The sequence below is a fragment of the Vicia villosa genome, linkage group LG4 (genome assembly GCF_029867415.1).
Source record: "Vicia villosa cultivar HV-30 ecotype Madison, WI linkage group LG4, Vvil1.0, whole genome shotgun sequence".
NCBI lineage: Eukaryota > Viridiplantae > Streptophyta > Magnoliopsida > Fabales > Fabaceae > Vicia > Vicia villosa.
Genome location: NC_081183.1, coordinates 177,535,449 through 177,556,709, shown reverse-complemented (window position 1 = coordinate 177,556,709; position 21,261 = coordinate 177,535,449). Strand labels below are relative to the sequence as shown.

General features: G+C 36.5%; 1 pseudogene; it reads left to right on the top strand.

Annotated features, from left to right (window-relative positions):
• Positions 1–711: 711 nt before the first annotated feature.
• The window catches only part of LOC131598388 (uncharacterized), a 57,893-nt pseudogene continuing 37,343 nt past the window's right edge, over positions 712–21,261 (top strand).

The following is a 21,261-nucleotide window of genomic DNA, read 5'->3' as shown; positions in this document are numbered from 1 at the left end:
TTTTTACTTCAAATTACCTCAAATTTTATGTTCAATTTCATGCAAAATTATCAAAATCCTAATCCTCAAAATTCTCAAATTCCACCGGTGCCACCATTTTCTACTCAAGTTCCACCATAAAAGAAGAAAGGGTTGTTGTTAAAAAAAAATATCGAGAGCAATTTACAAGGGATGAGGATATACTACTTATCCAATCATGGCTCAATGTTCCAAAGGATCCAATTGTGGGAGTTGATCAAAAGGCTGAGAGTTTTTGGGTAAGAGTCGCTGTCAATTATAACCAGTATCGTGTGCAATCGCGGGAAAAGTTAAAGAGACAATTAAAATGCAAGGAATAAAAGAGCAGTTTCAATGAAAAGACTAGCACAAAGTAAGGAGGACGAGATAGAATTAAAGGTGGTGCAACTAATGATGAAAGACACTTCTACTATGAGCAATAGTCAACGAGATATTCATGAAAAATATTGTAATAAGATGAAAAAAAATATGGAATGTAGTTAGTATCACCTATGTAACATGGTCATTAGTACCACTTTAATTTATCAACACCTATGTAACATGGTCATTAGTACCACTTTAAATTATAATAAATATTATGTCATTCACACTAGCCGTTATTCAAACTAGCCGTTATTCAAACCATTATATATACTACCACTTATGTCATTGTTTTCTCATTCTCATCTTATTCTTCTCTCATTATTTACTAAAATGGATTCAGACAATTCAGATAATTACGATCAAGAATTTTGGGAGTTGGTTGAAGAAGAATTTATGGACGACAATGATGAAGAACAACAGCTTCAGAATGAACTTCAATCTGGAAGTTCCTCTAGGCCAAAGAGAAGAACAACGATAGATCGAGGTCTTGACGAAGGGCATAATCGATTGTTTAATGACTACTTCTCGGAAAATCCAGTATACACAGATGTTCAATTTCGAAGAAGGTTCAGAATGCATAGGCATGTATTTCTTCGAATTGTAGATGCCCTTGGAAATCATGATGAATATTTCCAAATGAGGGTCGATGCAACTGGTAAAATGGGTCTTTCACCATTGTAGAAATGTACATTTGCTATTTGTATGTTGGCGTATGGGTCTGCTGCTGACATTGTAGACGAATATGTTTGAATCGGTGAAAGCACTTCAATTGAGTGCTTACAAAGATTTGTTCAGGGCGTGAATGATGTATTTGGGGCTGAGTATTTGAGAAAGCATAACAACACTGATGTTGAACATCTTTTACAAATGGGAGAGCCACGTGGCTTTCCAGGTATGTTGGGTTTCATTGATTGTATGCATTGGGAATGGAAAAATTGTCCTGTTGCATGGAAATGACAGTTTTGTCGAGGTGATCATGGTAAGCCCACAATCATGCTTGAAGCAGTGGCATCACAAGACTTATGGATTTGACATGCTTTTTTTGGTATTGCAGGTTCAAACAGTGACATTAATGTGCTAAACCAATCCAACGTGTTTAATGATATTTTGGAAGGACATGCTCCCAATGTGCAATATACAATCAATGGGACACCATATAATATGGGGTATTATTTAGCAGATGGTATATACCCTGAGTGGGATACATTTGTCAAGACCATTTCAATGCCACAGGGAGAAAAGAAAAATTTATTTGCTCAACATCAAGAATCAGCTAGAAAAGATGTGGAGTGCTTCAATCTCGATTTGCAATTATACGTGGCCCAGCACGTGCCTGGCACATGGACACCCTCAAGCATACCATATATACATGCATCATATTGCACAACATGATTGTGGAAGACGAACGACATACATATGAAGGTAATTTTGATTACTCTTATGATAATGTGGATGACAACAACTCAACAACCGAAACATTTAGCGGTCCTCATCCGAATCTTGCAACAAGACTACAAAGAAGAGCAAGTATTCGAGAAAAACAAGTTCATCGTCAACTTCAAGGAGATTTAGTCGAGTATATTTGAGAACGTTTTGGACATGTAGATGATGAAATTTAAGTTTAATTTATTATGTGATGTTATTTATTTTTATTGTTTTTAATTATATGTCATGTATTTGAGATTAATATTAATTATCATTTTAAATTATAAGTTTAATTTGAATTTTATTTATTTTATATCAATTTTAATTTAAATAATTAAAATTATTATTTTAATTGCTATAAAATTTAATATGAATAAAATATTAATAAATAAAGTAAAGTTGTGAGATCCAATATGAATGAAAAATTAGTTGAGTTGCTTTAAGCTGAGGTGGTTTAATAGGTCCCATAAAAAATCCAAAAATAAATTCACGGTTGGAGTTGCTCTTAGAAGAGTATTAAGAGCACATTGTTAGTGTCATGTCGGCTTTGTTTCATGATATCCAAAGCTACACTGTCAAAAAAATTTGGATAATTTGCTCAAAAGAGTGTGCTTTAATATGAGAACGTCTATGTAGTAAATCATGTTCCTATATTAAATATAGTGTGTAGTGAGATCCAATTTAGAGATTTTGTTAAGTTTTATGGATATTTATAAATTTTAATATAGTTGTTAAAATAATTGGAAAAAGTATATAATTATAAAAAATTAAATAGGATCCATCTAAAAAACTCAATGAGATAAAATGGAAAGGATAGTGTTTGTTATAAGGTTACAGCTTGTCAGGCTATATATGTTTGATAAACTTAATTTCTTCTTGCTTCAACGTTTGAAAAATTATTTTATAAAAGCCTCGCGTTTTAATTTTTCCAAAAATAAAAATAACTTTTTTTTTTTATAAAAATACAAACATAATGTTGAAATAAAGCATAAAAATAAACAATTAATAATTTTTTTTATAAACAAAATTATATTAAATCGAGTACTAGGAGTACTCAACCCAATACAAAGGGAACCATGTTAACAATAACTTTAAACATTGTTCAAGAAATCTAAAGGAGATGCATCCAATTGTATAAATTTGTGACATGCTTTACCCTATTGCTAAAGGCCATGCAATTCCAAGACACAATCTTAACATTCATCACGAAATCTTCAAGTATGCAGCTGCCATTGTCAAAGTAATGTTGTTTCTTGTAATCCAAATGGACCAAAGCACAGCTAACCATATCATGACCATATTCCTCCTCTTAATTTTCCCAGCCAAAACCGTAGTAAATTGAGTAAAGTGGCTTCCCCAAACATACTCCTCACCCATGTATATTTCCAGCCACAAAAAAATACGACCCCACACTCTTAACGTAACGACACACTTAAAGAATAAATGTTCCAAGTCTTCAAAATGGTTTCCGCATAAAACACACACCTTGTCTTCTTCGTCAAGGTTGATCCCTCTCTTTGCCAATTGATCTCTAGTTGCCAATCAGTTTATCATCACTATCCACCCGAAGATTTTGATTTTTAAGGGAATTCCACTCTTCCATAATCGGTGCAGAATCGCGTTTGTGTTACTAGGTAGCACAACTTCAAGATCCTTCTCCCTCAAGCTTTTGTAACAACTCTTAACCGAGAAGCATCCGTCCTTGTTCGGCTACCATTTAAACGAATTCCCCACTGCTGAGTTGAAATTCATTGTAAGTAAAATTTCAAAGAGATCAAAAGCCTCCACTGCTAGCTGCGGATCAGCCAGCACAGTGTCAGCCTGTAGATGCAGATCCCAAGCCCCTCCGTTTGCGCTCATGCTTCCCATATCACAAATCAGTCCCTTCGGCTTGGTGCAGCAATTGAACAGCCCGGGAAAAGAAATTTTAAGTGGAAACTCACCAAGCCACTTGCAATGCCAGAATAACACTATATTTCCTGCGCCCACGATGAAAGAAATGTTACCTGCAAAACAATCAGAGACGTTAGTTTTAACAAAACTTGTTGCTATCATATCCTTCCACCAAACTGAATCCTTTCGTTTTGTTTTGAATTCCTGGCCCATCATCACAGCGTGTACTATGTTTCCATATCGTGCACTCAAAATTCTTCTCCAAATGGATCCGTCCTCCTTCAATACTCTCCACTTCCACTTACAAAGTAATGCTTTGTTAAAGTACCCAATGTTTCTTATGCCGAGGCCGCCTTCGTCTTTTGGTTTACACACATTATTCCATCTCACCCAACTAATTCACCTTTTATCCTCCTTACCACACCATAAAAATCTGTTCTGGATCTTGATCACCTCTTTTATGATTTTGACCGGGGCTTGGTAAAAAGACATGTTGTAAATTGGTATACTTGATAACACCAAATTCAGCAGCGTTACTCTCCCTCCAATGGTCAATAAACGAGCCTTCCATGTTGATAATTTCTTCTTCAAACTGTCAACAACAAAGTTCCATGTTGCACACCTTCTTGGATTCGCACCCACCGGTATACCTAAAAATTTGAACGGAATAGTCTCTGCAGCAATACAGGAAACTGGACGCGCTCACTAAAAACTCCTCTTAATTTCATGTTCACACCATAGATCTTGCTTTTGAAAAAATTAACCTTCAGGCCAGAGACTAATTCGAATCCCCTGAAGGTTGCCTTGATACACCACGGGTTATTCCAACTGCCCCTGCCCACCACCACTGTGTCATCCGCGAATTGCAGCAACGAGACTTCAGTTTCCTCGTTCAGCTTGTACCCTTCGAACCGTCCCTCCTCCACAGCTTTTTGAAATAATCCAGCTAGTCCTTCCGCTATCAATGTAAATAAGAAAGGTGATAGGGGATCACCTTGTCTTAATCCCCTCTCAACCGTAAAGTCGTTGGCTGGACTACCATTAACCAAAATAGACATGGAACTATTAAAAATGCAAGCCTCCATCCATTGACACCACTTTGAGCCAAAGCCAAATTTGATAAGCAACATTCTCAAATAATTCCAATTGACGCAATCGTACACTTGTTCAAAGTCCGCCTTGAATACAAAGCACTCTTTGTTCTCCTTAATCGCGTGGTCGATAATCTCATTCAGAGCCAACACTCCATCTAAAATTTGTCTTCTTGGAACAAAGGCAGTTTGAGTTGATGAGATGACGCCGTCAAAGAATTTCTTTAATCTGTTAGCAAGAATTTTAGACAAATTTTTGTATAGACAGACATTCTACTAGGCATATGGGTCTAAACTCCTTCAATCCTCGAGGGTTAACATTCTTCGGAATTAAAACTATAAAAGATGCGGTGATTGCTTTCGAAAGACGAGCATTTTCAGAAAAACTCGTGCACAAATTTTCCTATGTCCTTCTCCAAGAATTCCCAACACTCCTAATTTTATAGTAACTTCCACTATAATTCCATTCACCCTTTATAAAATTAAATAAAAATATTTAAAATATAAAATTTATATAAAAAATTTATAATTTAAATAATACTTTAAGTTTTTTAGTGTTTTTTTTGTTAATATACAATTGTATATTTGATGTGTTATTTGTAATCATTAAAATTATTTTTGTTTTTAAAAAAAATTAGACCCATTTCTTATATTAAAACAGAACTTCTTAATTGATTGGGCTGACCCTTGAGTCGGTGAAAAGGAAATTTAAATTATTTTATTTAATTATTTAGTTATTATTTTTATTCTTATGAGATATTTATTAGACGCTGTCAATTATATATTCATATCTCTTACAACATTTTATATGCATGAGTCATTTTTAGACTACAGACTTCTTATTCAAATTAAGATAATTTGTATTAATTATCCTTAAATAAATGTATATAAAGTTTATGTGCTGTTAAAGCTCACACTTCTTACTCTCTTTTGGTTTCATTAGCTACTGCAAGTAATTAATATACTAGTGTTGTTATTTTGTTGTTATTGTATTTTAATTATTAATTTAAGAGATAATCATTAAATTTTCTAAATCACTTTAATTAATTAATTAATTAAAATAAATTCTAAACCAATTATTTAAGTTATATATAATTTTCTTAAATGTAAATAAACTAATCAAATCATCCAGAGAAGAATAATTTAAAGATTAAATTAAGGACTTATAGTACTAATTATTTGAGTTATATGAACGAGTATTTAAAGTTGATAAGTCACAATCTGAGCAGTTCCTTTTTCACCTACTATGCAGGAAATTGAAAGGTTGCCATCTTTGACGAATATTTTACTGTTACATGAGGCTACTCGAAGAAGGAGAGGACAAGAGAATTTAATTAAGGACCACAATATTACTTTTTAAATGCGAAAGAATACAACTTATTATAGATATTCTATATTTCATGCATGTGGTAAGATAAACTTAATTTGAAGAAACTAGACAAAGTAGATAGTGATAGAACAATGTGTGTTGTCTTATTTTCAATATTTTTGATGTCATTGTTAATTTTTTTATGGATATATTAAGATTTTGAATGGATAACTATGGTAATAAGAAAAAAATAAAATTAGGTTAAATTACCTCAACCGACTTTTATTTTAGTAAATTAATATTATATTTATAAAAAAAATATTTTTTAAATTTATTGAATAATTAATATATCTGATTTATATAATTCAAATATATTAAATTAATTTAATGTATTTAAAAAATAAATTTTTTCTTATAAATAAAATTGAAATTAATATTTTTTTTTTTTGGGATTTCAAATTTTTATATCTCTATCTTTGAAGTATATAGAAACAAACAAATTTTATCCTCATTAGTTGAAGTCAAAATGTCTACGGTATTAGTTATTCTTGGAGGTGTGAATTTGTGCTATTATTATTGTTGTTGCAACTTGAAAGAGATACTATACTAAAGTAGAACAAAGTGATATAGATTGAAAATAATATCATTTTCGTTTTCTCAAATATATCATTTTCATTTTCTCCACTCTATCTTTTTAGATAATTGTTTTATCTGGAAAAGAATAATGTCAAGAAACTTATCAGAGATAAAATCACCTTAAAAATTGAGAATTTCTTTATTCACCTCCCTATGGGGTCACTTCCCGCGAAAAATCAAAAATACCTCTATTTCGGAAATGCATTTTCGAAGTAAATTTTTTTTAAATTTTTTCTAGAATTCGGAAATGCACTTCCGAAAACATCAAATGAGGGGTGTTTTCGGAGATGCATTTCCGGAAACACCCCTTTTTAAGGGTTTCGGAAGTATACTTCCGAAAAAAGCTCTTGCTTTTCCAATGGTGTCTGTGCTCCAGCTCTTGCTTTTCTTTAGCTAATGTTTGAAGAGTAAACCTCAAGAGTAAACTATTGAAAAAGGGATATGTATTTTCTTCAGATAATTACAAACGTTTTACAACTGCACATATATAGAACCTGAGAGCTATACAAAATAATTAAGGTTACCGTAAATCAAGCCTAAACATAAGTATTGACAGTTGTGGTATTAGAAGGAAATAATACAGCTAATAGAAAACAGAATATCAGTATTGATTGATGAGATCTGCTGCATTCATAACAATAAAATGTTACTGTTTATTCTCCAATACTCCCCCTCAAGTTGGAGTGTGAGGATTATGAGCACCCAACTTGAATGTTAACTCCTGGAATTGTTTTGCACTTAGAGCCTTGGTAAAAATATCTGTTTGTTGTTTCTTGGTGGGAACATAACTAGTAGAAATTGTGCCTTCTTGAAAATGCGTACGAATAAAATGACAATCTACTTCTATGTGTTTCGTCCGTTCGTGGTATACGGGGTTGGCTGCAAGGTGTATGGCAGCCTGATTATCGCAAAACAACATAGTTGGTGAGTCACAGTGGACTTGTAAACTAGATAACAAGCCCCGCAACCAAATCACTTCACTTACAGCATGACCCATGGCTCTATACTCTGCCTCAGTAGATGACTTTGACACAGTGGACTGTTTTTTAGTTTTCCATGATATAGGAGCTGATCCTAATTTCATTAGATATCCGGAAGTTGATCTTCTAGTCAGTGGGCATGATGCCCAATCTGAATCACAATAGGCCATAAGTTGAAGATCATTTTCCTTAGGTAATAAGATACCTTGTCCCGGTGTAGCTTTGAGATACCGTAGCACTCGCATGGCTGCATCCCAATGCGCTTGTTGAGGGGATTGCATGAACTGACTTAGTATATGAACCGAATAAGTAATCTCTGGACGTGTGATAGTTAAGTAAATCAAACGACCAATGAGTCTTCGGTAGCGAGGAGGATCCGAATATGTTGGTCCCGAGTCCAAAGCTAACTTTTGATTTTGCTCCATTGGAAAGGTCGAAGGTTTGCAATCAAGCATCTTACATTCATCCAAAATGTCTAAAGTGTATTTACGCTGACATATAAACAATCCAGTTGATCCTCGTGCGAGCTCTAGACCCAGAAAATATTTAAGAGGCCCAAGGTCTTTCATGTGGAAACACCTTCTCAAATATTGTTTAAAGTTGGTACATGTGTTAGAGCAATTACCGCAATCACAAGATCATCAACATAGACCAAAACTGCCATGAATTTTCTTTCTCTTGAATAAATAAAGAGATTATGATCCGCATGTGATTCTTGGAAACCATATTCTATAAGTGCTTGGGAGAGCTTTGAGTGCCAATTTCGTGAGGCCTGCTTCAATCCATATAGAGATTTTCTCAACCGGCAAACCATCCCTGCTTTAGGAGTATTATAACCATTCGGAACCTGCATATAAACTTCTTCCTCTAGATCTCCATGCAGAAAAGCATTGCTTACATCCATCTGGTGTAATTCTCATCCTTTCGCTACCGCGACAGTAAGAAGGCAACGAACAGTGGTCATTTTGGCTACAGGTGCAAATGTTTCGTTGAAGTCTTCTCCTTCTACCTGCGTGTATCCCTTGGATACAAGACGTGCCTTATATTTTTCAATCTCTCCCGAGGCTTTGTACTTCACTTTGTAGATCCACCTACACCCCACTATTTTCTTTCCCGGTGGTGGCAATGTCAGGTCCCAAGTACCATTATCCTCAAGAGCTTTGAGTTCCGTTGCCATGGCTTCTTGCCATTCTGGTTTCTTCACAGCTTCTTGATAGCTTTGAGGTTCTTCAGTGCTATGGACAGCTGCAAGGTAGGCCTGATGGCTGCGAGAATAACAATTATTATTGATAAAATTGGTGATACGGTAGACTTTACCTGAGAAGTGTGACTGAGTCGCGAGCATGCTTATGGGGTTCTTGTGTGTTGCATAACAATGATAATCTCGGAGATAACTCGGTGGCTGTCTTGTGCGTGATGGGAGGTCTGTCACCCTTTCAATGTGATTTTCTATCTCAAATGCATTTGTCTCCTCATTCTGACCCTCCATCTGACATGCACCCATGTCTCCTTGATTCTCTTGGCTCTCACTGCTATCCACTTCATCATGATTATTTTCTTCTTGTTGTCCAGGGATGTCATGAAAAACAAAACTTGGCGACTTTGTTGTCGACCCTTTGTCATGCATAACATATGGCAGAATGTGCTCATAAAACACCACATCTCGTGAAGTGAAGATCTCGCATGTCTTGGGATTATAGACTTTCCAACCTTTTTGTCCTTGTGGATAGCCTACAAAGATACACCTTTCTGCCCTTGGATCGAATTTGTCCCTCATCTTTGTACTCGTGCTAACATAACACAAGCAACCAAATATCTTTAAATGACCATAAGATGGTGATTTTCCAAAAAGCATCTCATATGGTGTGATGCCTTGATTTGCTACAGTAGGTGTTCTATTTATAATGTGAGTTGCAGCCAATATGCATTCTCCCCAAAAATGAATGGGAAGATTTGCTTGAAACCTTAAGGCTCTTGTGATATTCAGAATGTGTCTGTGTTTTCGTTCCACACGCGCATTTTGTTGAGGTGTGGCTACACATGATGTTTCATGAACTATTCCCTTTAGTTTGAAGAATGTTTGAATGTTCATATTGGTGAATTCTGTCCCGTTATCACTACAGATTCTTTTAATTTTTACACCAAATTGTGTCTCTATCATGTTGTAGAAATTGATCAATATGTCAGTGGTTTGAGTCTTATTTTTTATTAAATAAACCCAAGTCCCACGACTATGATCATCCACTAAAGTGAGAAAATAATGAGACCCATTATGTGAAGGTGTATTATATCTCCCCCATAAATCACAATGAACTAAATCGAAAATTCTCTCAGCTTTATTAATACTATGAGGAAAAGGAAGTCTGTGTTGCTTTGACTTGTGACATATGTCACAGCAATCTAATTCACTAGAATTAAAATTACAATTTATCAAACTTGAAAGGCGCTGAAGAGACTGTGCTGAGGGGTGCCCCATTCTGTAGTGCCAAAGAGTGGTATCATCTTTCTGGCTTGTAGTAAAAGCAGATCCTTGCATCATCTCCCACGTAAACCCCATTATGCATGCTACCCGATCCAATCATCCTCCTCGTGGCTAGGTCCTGTATCACACAAGAATCAGACTGATAAGTTATCATGCAATTTAAATCACGTGCAATTAAAATCGGGCACAATCAACACATTAGACAATTTGATATTTCTATCCAGTCTAAGATCTCCAACTCTTTCTACCAACACAGTATTTCCGGTGGGAACTGTGATATAGAAAGGTTTATCAAGTGATTGTATTCCTTCTAGTATTGAGCAAAGATGAGTCATATGATGAGATGCGCCACTATCCAAGATCCATTGGATCTCTCCATTACCAGCCATGTCAGCAAATGATGATGACCCCACATTCTTCATCCGCATTCCATGTAGGGCGTGACCTGTATTCTCCGCATTTCCATCATCTTTATCAGCTTGAGTTGTATGTGCAGCAAGATTTCCTCTGAACTTGTTATTGTTCGATTGCTGCGTTCTTCGACTATCCCAGTTTGAAGGATACCCGATTATTTCAAAACACCGGGCTTTGACGTGTCCGTCCTTTCCACAATGATCACACTTCTGTCTGAATCCATCTCTTTTCTGCTTGCTTCCTAAATATGAGTGGAAAGCTGCTCCTTGATCTGTCTTGTTATTCATTTTCTCCTTCTCGGCATTGATGCGTGCTTCTTCCCTCAAGACGTGGTTGAATGCACGCCGAAGTGATGGCAACAGTTCCACGTTTAGAATGGAAGTTTTGACATGCCCATATTGCTCATTATCCTGACCTCCAAGAAATAGATGTAGACGCTGGCCCTCTTCCCTTTGCATCAACTCTTTTGATGCTCCACAAGTGCATTCAGGCAGGGGTTGAAGTTCACTCAACTCATCAAGAAGATCTTTGAACTGGGTGTAAAATTCTGTTACACTCAATTCATCGTCCTTCTGCATAAGACAAAGGTTTCGCCATAATTGATGGATCCTTGGTGCGTTGGTTTGAGCAAAACGCTCTTCAAGGTCAAGCCATAGATCCCTGGCTGTTGTTGCGTGAGATATGCTGCCATGTAATTTCGGATCAGTAGCGTTTATGATCCAAGCCATCACCATTGAATCCGCCTTCTCCCAATTGAGATAGTCTGCTGTCTTCTTTCCTGGTTTTGTGATTGTTCCATCAATGAAACCTAACTTCATTTTTGCACGAAGCGCCGTCTTCATTGAACGTGCCCATGTTCGGTGATTTTCTCCCTTGAGAGTGGCTGCAACTAGCGGTGTTCCCGGATTATCCGAAGTACTGAGATAGTATGGTGACACCATTTTTCCAAAGCACACAATGAAAAGTTTTGACAGCAAGCAAGTGTTAAGAACTTAAGATTTTGATTCTTCATTCTTCTTATAATGCCTTTTGTTAAAATTTATTGCTTGAAGAAAACTAAAAAAAGAGAAAGCAAAACTGCTAAGAATAATTTAATCCAATTGCATATACTATTAACTGAACTTCATATTTGGCTGAAATTTGATTTTGTTTGTTTCCATAGACTTCCTCGAACATACAATGACCTTGATACATTCAGGATAAAAGATGTTTTAACCTCTTCATCTTTAACCCTTTTTTACCTTAAAAAATTTGTTGTGAAAAACGATACCAATAACAAAGTATAATAGGGAATTAGGGAAGAGAATAAGAACACACGAATTGGTTATAACTGCTATTCTTTCACTTTCTCTTAAAACAAGATTACAAGTTTACAAGAATAACAAATAACCTCTCTCACCCTAAATTAGGATTTGCAGCTTAGCAATGATGAGAGACTAGTATGCTATTTACAATAAAACCTAACATACTAACTAATGGGCTTTTTCAGCAAGGCCCATTACACAAGTCAACTTAATAAACAAGCTAACTTAACAAATTAGGGTTTAAACACTAAAACCTAATTTAACATGCTAACAACCCTAGCATCTTCGACATCTGCATGCTAGACCCATCTTCGACTACAGCATGCACACTTCGACACCAGCATGTGAACAATCCTTCGACTTTATGCTTAACTCTGTCGAACTGTCGAACCAAGAAGCTACCCTTCGACAATACTAGAGTTCGATCCAATATCTCACAAATCTCCACCTTGGACCTAACTCTACAACGTCAAGGAACAAACTAGCTTTCTTCATGCAGCTTTATCAACTGCATACAGTGGAAAAAATGAGACACCTGATGCCTTCTTTGGGCTCGAGTGCTCAAAAAAATGATTTTTCTTTGTTTCGACCAAACTTTTTATTATTTCCAAAGGAGGAAAAGGAAAAAAGCTGCAATAACCTAAAAGTGGGGGGAGAGATCTTGGGTAAGAGGGTTGGTTATACGAAGGGAAGGTATTAGCACCCAACGTATCTATAGTACTCTATAGGTTTCTTTGCTTTGTTTTTCATTCCATGTTATTGAGAGGTTTTTGTGAAATAGGTGGGACCTAAGGTGTTTGTTTGATTATGCTCGCAAAGATCATCGCGATCCTCTGCATACATATCCCTTAGAGGGAATCAGAGCATCTGTAGCTCGGGGTCTACGGGTGCTAAGGTTTGAATGGTTTTTTGTTTTGTTTTGCTCGCCAAGGATCGACCTTGTGCCTACGTATTCTCAAAGGGATGTTGAGAAAGTCAGAGCAATCGTAGTTCCCACTTATGCTAGTGGAAGCAAAGGAAAATAGACAAATGTCGTCTAAATGCTAGATGTATCTAATCTATATCATCACATACATCTGTTTGTTTTTGTTTGAAAATCTTTTCATTATAAGCCCGGGGCCATGCCACTTAGGGTGCTTAGAATGATAAAGATGTTTTTGTTGTCTAACCAGCCTTGTGGCAAAAACTTTCAATGAAGTCAGCCTTGTGACAAAAAGTTTTGATTAATCAGCCAGCCTTGTGGCAAAAGTTTCAATGAAGTCAGCCTTGTGACAAAAACTTTGATTAATCATCCAGTACGGTGGTAAAACAGTTTGATTGATTAGCCAGCCTTGTGGCGAAAAAGTTTGATTTTGATTGATTGATTGTTTGTGATGATATAGAAGAGATACTCCTAGCATAGAGATGAAAAATGTCTAATCTCCTAGGGTTTTTGATTTGGATATTGGGGATGCTTATAAGAAGCCCGTGGGTCCTTGTACGAAGCCCAAGAGGAGGCTATCCGAGGGTCCTTGCATTGTAAGCCCAAGAGGAGGCTATGGGAGGGACAATCCAGGGTCCTTGCATTGTAAGCCCAAGAGGAGGCTATGGGAGGGACACTCGTTTGTACAAAGCCCAAGGGGAGGCATGGTATAGTTGGTTTGAGCTCTTAGAGCGATTTCACCGGGAAACCATACTCTATGTCCTAACCTAAACTAGTGAGATTCTTTGCACGAAGCCCAATAGGAGGCTATGGGGAACCTAGTGTTGTACTAAGTTGAACAAGCATATATATAACAATCACAAATATGGACAAGTACGAACAAATATGCACAAGTACATGAACAAATATGAACAGTTATATGAACAGTTATATATGACAAAGTGTGTGTATATAATGGAGTTTATGAAGGAAATATACCTGTAAGCATGCTCCATTTGTAAACACGGGGCTCGGGACTCACACTCGGGGAGAGGTCCACTTGAATTTATTAAAGCTATGTAAACAGGTATTTACAAAGGGGCTTGGGACTTATACCTACATGGAGGCCCATAGTATTATTGGGAAGATTTAAAGAAACCTTCATTTTTGGTTTGTTGTTCAAAGTTAAAAACAGATTGAAATATGTACAAAAGGCGTACAATGAAATACCTAATTTCATGTACTTGAGTGGGTATGTACAAAAGGGCTTGGGACTTATACCTACGTGGAGGCCCATGGTATATTTTATAAAACATGGTTGATTGTTTATTTACAGACGCGTTGTTTGAAAAACTGTTTGAAAGTTTGTTTTGAAAGAATTTTCTGTACAAAGAAAAACTGTAAAAGAGGAAAAAGGAGTGGGTCTTATACTCTCTAATATTCGAGAGGCCCCACATCATTTTGAAAATCAATTGATCAATTAAAAAGATTTAATCAATAGTTTCAAAAAGAAATGGTTTATTGTCTTTGAAATGAATCGTGATCGCTTGTTTTAAAATGATTTGAATTTTGAAAGGAGTCAAATTAATTAAGATAAACAAAAAGATTGTCTTCAATTAACACTTAGATGATTAGGGTTTGTTCAAAAAATATTTACAAGTGATTAAGTTTGAAAATTTAAATGAAAAACAATATTTAAAGTGTTTAAAAACACTTAAAAATGTATCATTTTAAACCTAATTAAAAACATATTAAATAAATCTTTTTTTGTGATTTTTTTTGATATTCATAAAATATATGTGTTAAATAAAGAGTGTACAAAAAATGAATGAAAAATGAATTAATTTGATGTGTTAATTAATTAATTAAAGTTGTAAAAAAAAAATGAAGAAAAACAAGTGTTAAAAAAAATGGTTTGGTCCCTAGAGGACTTGAACTCGTGACCCTAAGGTCACCAACCAAAACAATAACCAGCTGAGCCACGCTTGTGGCTTGTTAGTAATACGCGCTTGGTAGAATATATTACTCAACTGAATTTCAAAACTTATGAACCAAAAAACGCGCCAAGAACACAATCCCAATTTGAATTTGAATTTTCTGAAAACTGAACCAAATTGATCAAGTGAAGGGTCTAACTCACTCGTTTTTTCATAAGGATCATGATGGTGGTCTTTAATTGCATTTATTTTCACTCTAAGGCTATCAATTTTCTGATGAACACGAAGAACCCTAATTCTATGATTCAATCTGAAATCGTGTATGTGCAAGTTATGATGCAATTGATTGAGGGTTAATGATCCTCATGTGTGCAGAAATGAGATGGTATGTTCATATTTCATTTATGATGCGTGGAGAGTAGAGTTTGAAGTTCAAGTGCACTTACCTCAAAAACGGCCAAACTGAGAATTGGATTTTGATCTGGAGGTGTTACAGTAGATGCTTTGTATCAATCTGAATAGCTTCTATGATGATTATGGAAGGTGTCTGGATGTCTGGAACAAGTTGAATTCATCTGAGCATGGCCATGGCACCCGATCTGCAGTTGCTTCAAGTATGAATCGAATTTGAAGATGGAGATGTTTCAGATCATATGTGAGTGTTTGGATAGTTCATATGTGATATATATAAGGTGTTGGAAGTGTTAGTTTGGACAGAAATGATCTTGAATGGATTTTGGCATGATAAGGCCATGGTTATGCATATTTGAGAAGTGAGGTAGTGATTTTGAGCTTGAGGTGTTTTTGGGGTGTATGAGTGGTTCAAACAAGTTTCAAATGATGTTTATGAGTTGTGGGAAGCATCATTTTGCTCAGAACTTCAAAGGTTTAGAGGTTGAGCATTTTACCTCTTTGAAACTTAAGAAACTTGCAATTCAAGAAAGAAGAGAGAAAACCTATAATTGTGAGGTTTTGGTGTGAATTGAAGAGTGATTTGAACCTCTATTTATAGGCCAAGGTTTCTGAATGAAGAGCTTTGCAAGTTGATCAAGAATGATGATTTGGCTTAAGAGATAAAATGGAATCTTTCACATTAAATGCAAATGGTTAAAAGTGACTTAACCATGGTTATTTCTCAAGCTTCTTATCCTCTTCCATTCTGATCTCAAATCAGAAAATATCTACCAATTATTGCATCTATGCATCATTACTTGGATCATTTGGCAAAATGGTTCATAACTTAGTGAAAATGGCTTGAAATTTCAAGTGAAAAGTTCACTAATGTCAAAATTCAAAACCATAGCTACACTCCATATTTTTTCATGCTCTTGGACATTTTGGAAAGCTCATGTTACACACTTCAAAAGCCTAGTTGAAAGTTTCTTCAAGACCTTTAAGGAAATGGGTGAAAAAGATCCATGAACTTTGAAGAAAATGAAGTTTTAAGTGAAATTTTCATAAGATGCCAACTTTGAAGCTCCATATCTCTTAAATGGTTGATCTTATGGAAAAAAATTATATGTGTCAAAGTTGTTCATTGGATCAAAATCTACAACTTTCATGTTGGAAGTTTTTTTCAGTTTGTAGGTGAAATTTTGAGAAATTCCCTTTCAAAGTTTGGAAAAAAACCATGAAAAACACTTAGAAATTTTTCTAAGTATGGAAAGTCAAACTTTGACTTTTTGATTCTTGATTGATTTTCTTGATTTTTCTTGATCAAATGACTTCATATATCATATATTGATGATTTAAAACTTCAAAAGTCATGGTTGACCCAATTTCCCCAAAAGTCAATGGTGATCTTGTACAGTTGACTTTTTCAGACGAATCGCGTTTCTGGAGTTTTCAATGAAACAGGCTATCCTCATCAAATGAATGGTATGAATGGATCACATTGAAGCATTAGAGGATATTGAGCCATGGTTTGAGTTGTGGCACCATGTCCTGATTAAAAAGTCAGTTGTTCAGTGAATTAGGTCAAAACCCTAATTGTCGACCTGATGAAATTGATGACTGTGGATCTTGAATTGAGATGTAATTTCCATTGGATGTTGTCATAGGGATTATTTGAGGATGATTGAAACCTTTGATTGACTTCCTGGGGATTTTTAGGGTTTCCCAAATGTGATCCCTGATTTCAGTCCCTGATAGTTCCAAAACCCTGATCTGAGGATTTGTCTGATCAATCTTTGTGTAGGAGATGTTATGAGCCAATGGATTAGGTCAAAATGATGCACTTGAGGTCTTGATATCATGTCCCAAGCCATTAGGTCAAATTCTGAGCAAAAGTCAGGAGTGTGCTGTCTTCAGTCAAAACCCTAATTCAGTCGATTCAAAGCTGTTGAGCTTGTTGAAATGAATCTCTGAGGACCAAATGTTGATTATTGATGAAGATGATTCATTTGAGATGAAGGGAGAACAAAACCCTAATTGATTGTTTCTTGCACTGATGAGTGATCTCCAGATTAAACCCTGCTGAGTCACAAGTAGCAAACACAAGCTATGCAATTTGTTAGAGATGCAAATGATGCATATGCAGATGATATGAGGTGGTATCTTAGGTCAAAAATTGGGGTATGACAGATGCCCCTATTTAAGTTTCTTCAACCTGAGACATGAAGATTGAAAAATCTTCGTTTTGATAGGGTGGAAGAGACTTAAATATCAGAAGACGCGAATTTTGGACCTAAGATACCAAAACTGCGAATGATGCAAGGATATCTTTACCGAGGGATATCAAAACTGACTCCACTGGGGAGAAGAGATCGGGAAGGATGTCTCAATCCGTTTTAGGAAGAGAATCCGTTTTTTTTCTTTTTGGGAAAACAAGTGTATGTTTCACCGGGGAATGATAGCTTTGTAAGAAAAGCTTACCTATCGATATTATCGACTATCAGCATGGGGATAGACTTGTTTAATAATGCGAAGGTGAAAGGTATGAAACTATATTACCGACTATCAGCATGGTGATAGACTTGACAAGGTAAAAAGAGTTTCAAAGGTTCGGTTAATATTACCGACTATCAGCCTGGTGATAGACATGCTAAATAATATAACCAGAACAAAAGGATTACCGACTACCAGCCTCGTGATAGTGGTTTTGAAGATGTGATCAATTATCAGCCGAGTGATAAAATGATCCTGGAGACTTTGCTAGGGAAATTACTGGTTATTCAGCCTTGTGAACAGTAATAGGGCCCTGATTGTCAAATGGTCTTCACGATTGATTTCCTAGAGAGGAAAAGTCTTTTGAAAGAGACATAAGCTGCTCAGATGATGAGGCTATTGTTTATGGTTCTATTTTTCACGACTCTGTTTGAGGAATCGGAATTTGAATCTTTGGTAAAGACAGGGTTCTAACCAAAAATGAATTGGAAAGAGACAGTCAAACAAGACTTTGTACCCATGAGGAATGAACTCAACTGGGGATTCTCTCCTTTGTTTTGAGAGGAGAAACTAAAGCAACCTTCTTCCACGAGGAATGATCTCAGTGGGGAACTAGAGAAAGAATATGTTCTTTTCTGCTTATGGGTGACAACCTACTTGGAGAGATGACACGCCCATACTTGTTTCTTTTTCCTTCTTTTTTCTTTTTCTCTTCTTCTTTTTCCTTTTTTTTTTTTTTTTTTTTGAGGATAAATATATCCTAAACAAGTAAGTATTGAAAAATGCAAGAATGCATAAATGATGCAAATATGTATGAATGATGAATGTCATGAATGTAGCATGCATGCTGACGAAACTGACAGATAATGAAGTGTATACTGGAGAGGGACCGACGTCGCAATACAACCAGATACTTGGCAAATGTTCTTCAATACGGTGTAGATAACACAGGTGATGAATGGTGCTGCATGTTTTAGACTTCTCTGGGGAAGATGAGCATCTTTTCTTATTGAGATGGAAGAACCTATTCACTGGAGATGGAAAATCTTCGTCACTGGGGATAAAAGATCCTCTTCACTGGGGATAGAAGAGCTTCTTCACTGGGGATAGAAGAGCTTTTCCTATCATAATCTTTGATTCATCCTGTGGAGATAGCTATTGATGTTCCTTCTGTTGTTCACAACTCAAAGGAAAGTTTCGCTTTTATTTTGAAAAAGTGAAGTAAATTCATTTAAAACTTTTTTTTCTTTTTCTTTCAAAAGTGAATAACACAATTAAAGCGTCATTTTGCAAGCTGAAAGAAATTAAAGATTGCAAACAAATGGGCACAAGGCTCAAATTTATTTAATAGGATGGAAATCAGCTAAAGGCGTGATTCCATAGAGTATTTACAAAAGTTGGAAATGGTAATTATGCGGAAAAGGCTACATTGAAAGCAATAACCACTATTCCCCCTAACAACTTTGAGTTCCAACTGTGCTTGTCGCTTCAGATTGGCGATGATTTGATCGAAGATCCTTTGATGAAAAAGACTCCTCAGATGACGAAGTACGGACTGATGCAGTTACTTTGTCATAAATCCCTAATTTTTGCCTAGATTGCCCTTTCAGGTTTTCAATCTACCAGGATAATTTTTTTCTGTTTATTGTCTCTAATTTTTGCCTGGACCGCCCTTTCGGGTTTTCAGTCCACCGAGACGCTCATTTTTGCCTAAGTCGCCCTTTGCGGGTTTTCGACTTACCGAGCTGTTCTTTTGTATTTTTTAGACAAAGTATTTCTTGACTGCATCAGCATTCACAGGATGTGGGAGTTCATCACCATCCATGGTTGCAAGAGTCATGGCGCCGCCAGAAAATGTTCTTTTGACAACATACGGGCCTTCGTAATTAGGAGACCATTTGCCCCTAGAATCTGGTTGAAAAGACAAGATCTTTTTAAGCACGAGGTCGCCTTCTTGAAATTCACGAGGTCGAACCTTTTTGTTGAAAGCTTGTTTCATCCTTGCTTGGTATAACTGTCCATGGCATAGAGCAGTCATACGTTTTTCTTCGATTAAGTTCAACTGATCGTATCTGCTTTGACACCATTCAGCCTCTGATAACTTAGTCTCCATGAGAACTCTCATTGATGGGATTTCAACTTCTACGGGGAGCACAGCTTCCATGCCGTATACTAGAGAAAAGGGAGTTGCCCCTGTTGAAGTACGCACTGAGGTACGGTACCCATGTAAAGCAAATGGCAGCATTTCATGCCAGTCTTTGTAAGTGACGACCATTTTCTGGACGATCTTCTTAATGTTCTTGTTAGCGGCTTCGACGGCGCCATTCATTTTTGGTCTGTAAGGAGAAGAGTTATGATGCTCAATCTTGAATTCCTCACACAATTCTTTCATCATTTTATTGTTCAAGTTTGAACCATTGTCAGTAATGATCTTGCTGGGAATACCATATCGGCAAATGACGTTATTCTTGATAAACCTCACAACCACTTGTCTTGTAACATTGGCGTAAGATGCTGCTTCGACCCATTTGGTGAAGTAATCAATTGCTACCAAGATGAAACGATGACCGTTTGAAGCTTTTGGTTCGATCATTCCAATCATGTCAATCCCCCACATGGAAAAAGGCCATGGAGATGAGAGAACGTTGAGTAGAGTCGGTGGCACATGGATCTTATCTGCGTAGATCTGGCACTTGTGACATCTCTTCACGTGTTTGTAACAGTCTGATTCCATTGTCAACCAATAGTATCCTGCTCTTAAGATCTTCTTGGACATTGCATGCCCGTTTGAATGAGTTCCAAAGGACCCTTCATGCACTTCATGCATTAACATGTCTGCTTCGTGTCTGTCCACGCATCTGAGCAAAACCATGTCGAAGTTTCTTTTGTATAGCACATCTCCATTCAGGAAGAAACTGCCAGAAAGTCTCCTTAGAGTTTTCTTATCTTTGTTTGATGCCCCAAGCGGGTACTCTTGAGTTTGAAGGAAGCGCTTGATGTCGTGGAACCACGGTTTATCATCGATGACTGCTTCAGTTGCAAACACATAGGCGGGCCTTTCAAGGCGCGTGATTCTGACTGTAGGCATATCATTCCAATGAGTGACTTTGAACATGGAAGATAGAGTAGCCAAGGCGTCTGCCATTCGATTCTGATCTCGAGGTATATGATGCAATTCAACCTTGTTGAAGAAAGTCAACAGACGTCTTGCATAATCTCTGTAGGGAATCAAGCCAGGGTGGTAAGTTTCCCACTTGTCTTTGATTTGGTTGATCACAAGGGCTGAATCTCCATATATGTCTAGGATCTTGATCCTTAAGTCAATGGCTTCTTCGAGACCCATGATACAAGCTTCATATTCTGCGATGTTATTGGTGCAATCAAATAGCAATCTGGCGGAGAACGGGATATGAGTACCCTTGGGAGTGATGATGATTGCCCCAATTCCATTGCCAAAAGCGTTTACTGCTCCATCAAAAATTAGGCCCCATCTTGATCCAGGCTCAGGACCTTCTTCTGGTAACGGTTCGTCACAATCTTTCATTTTCAAGTACAAGACATCTTCATCAGGAAAGTCAAACTTGAGAGATTGATATTCATTAATTGGTTGATGCGCCAAATG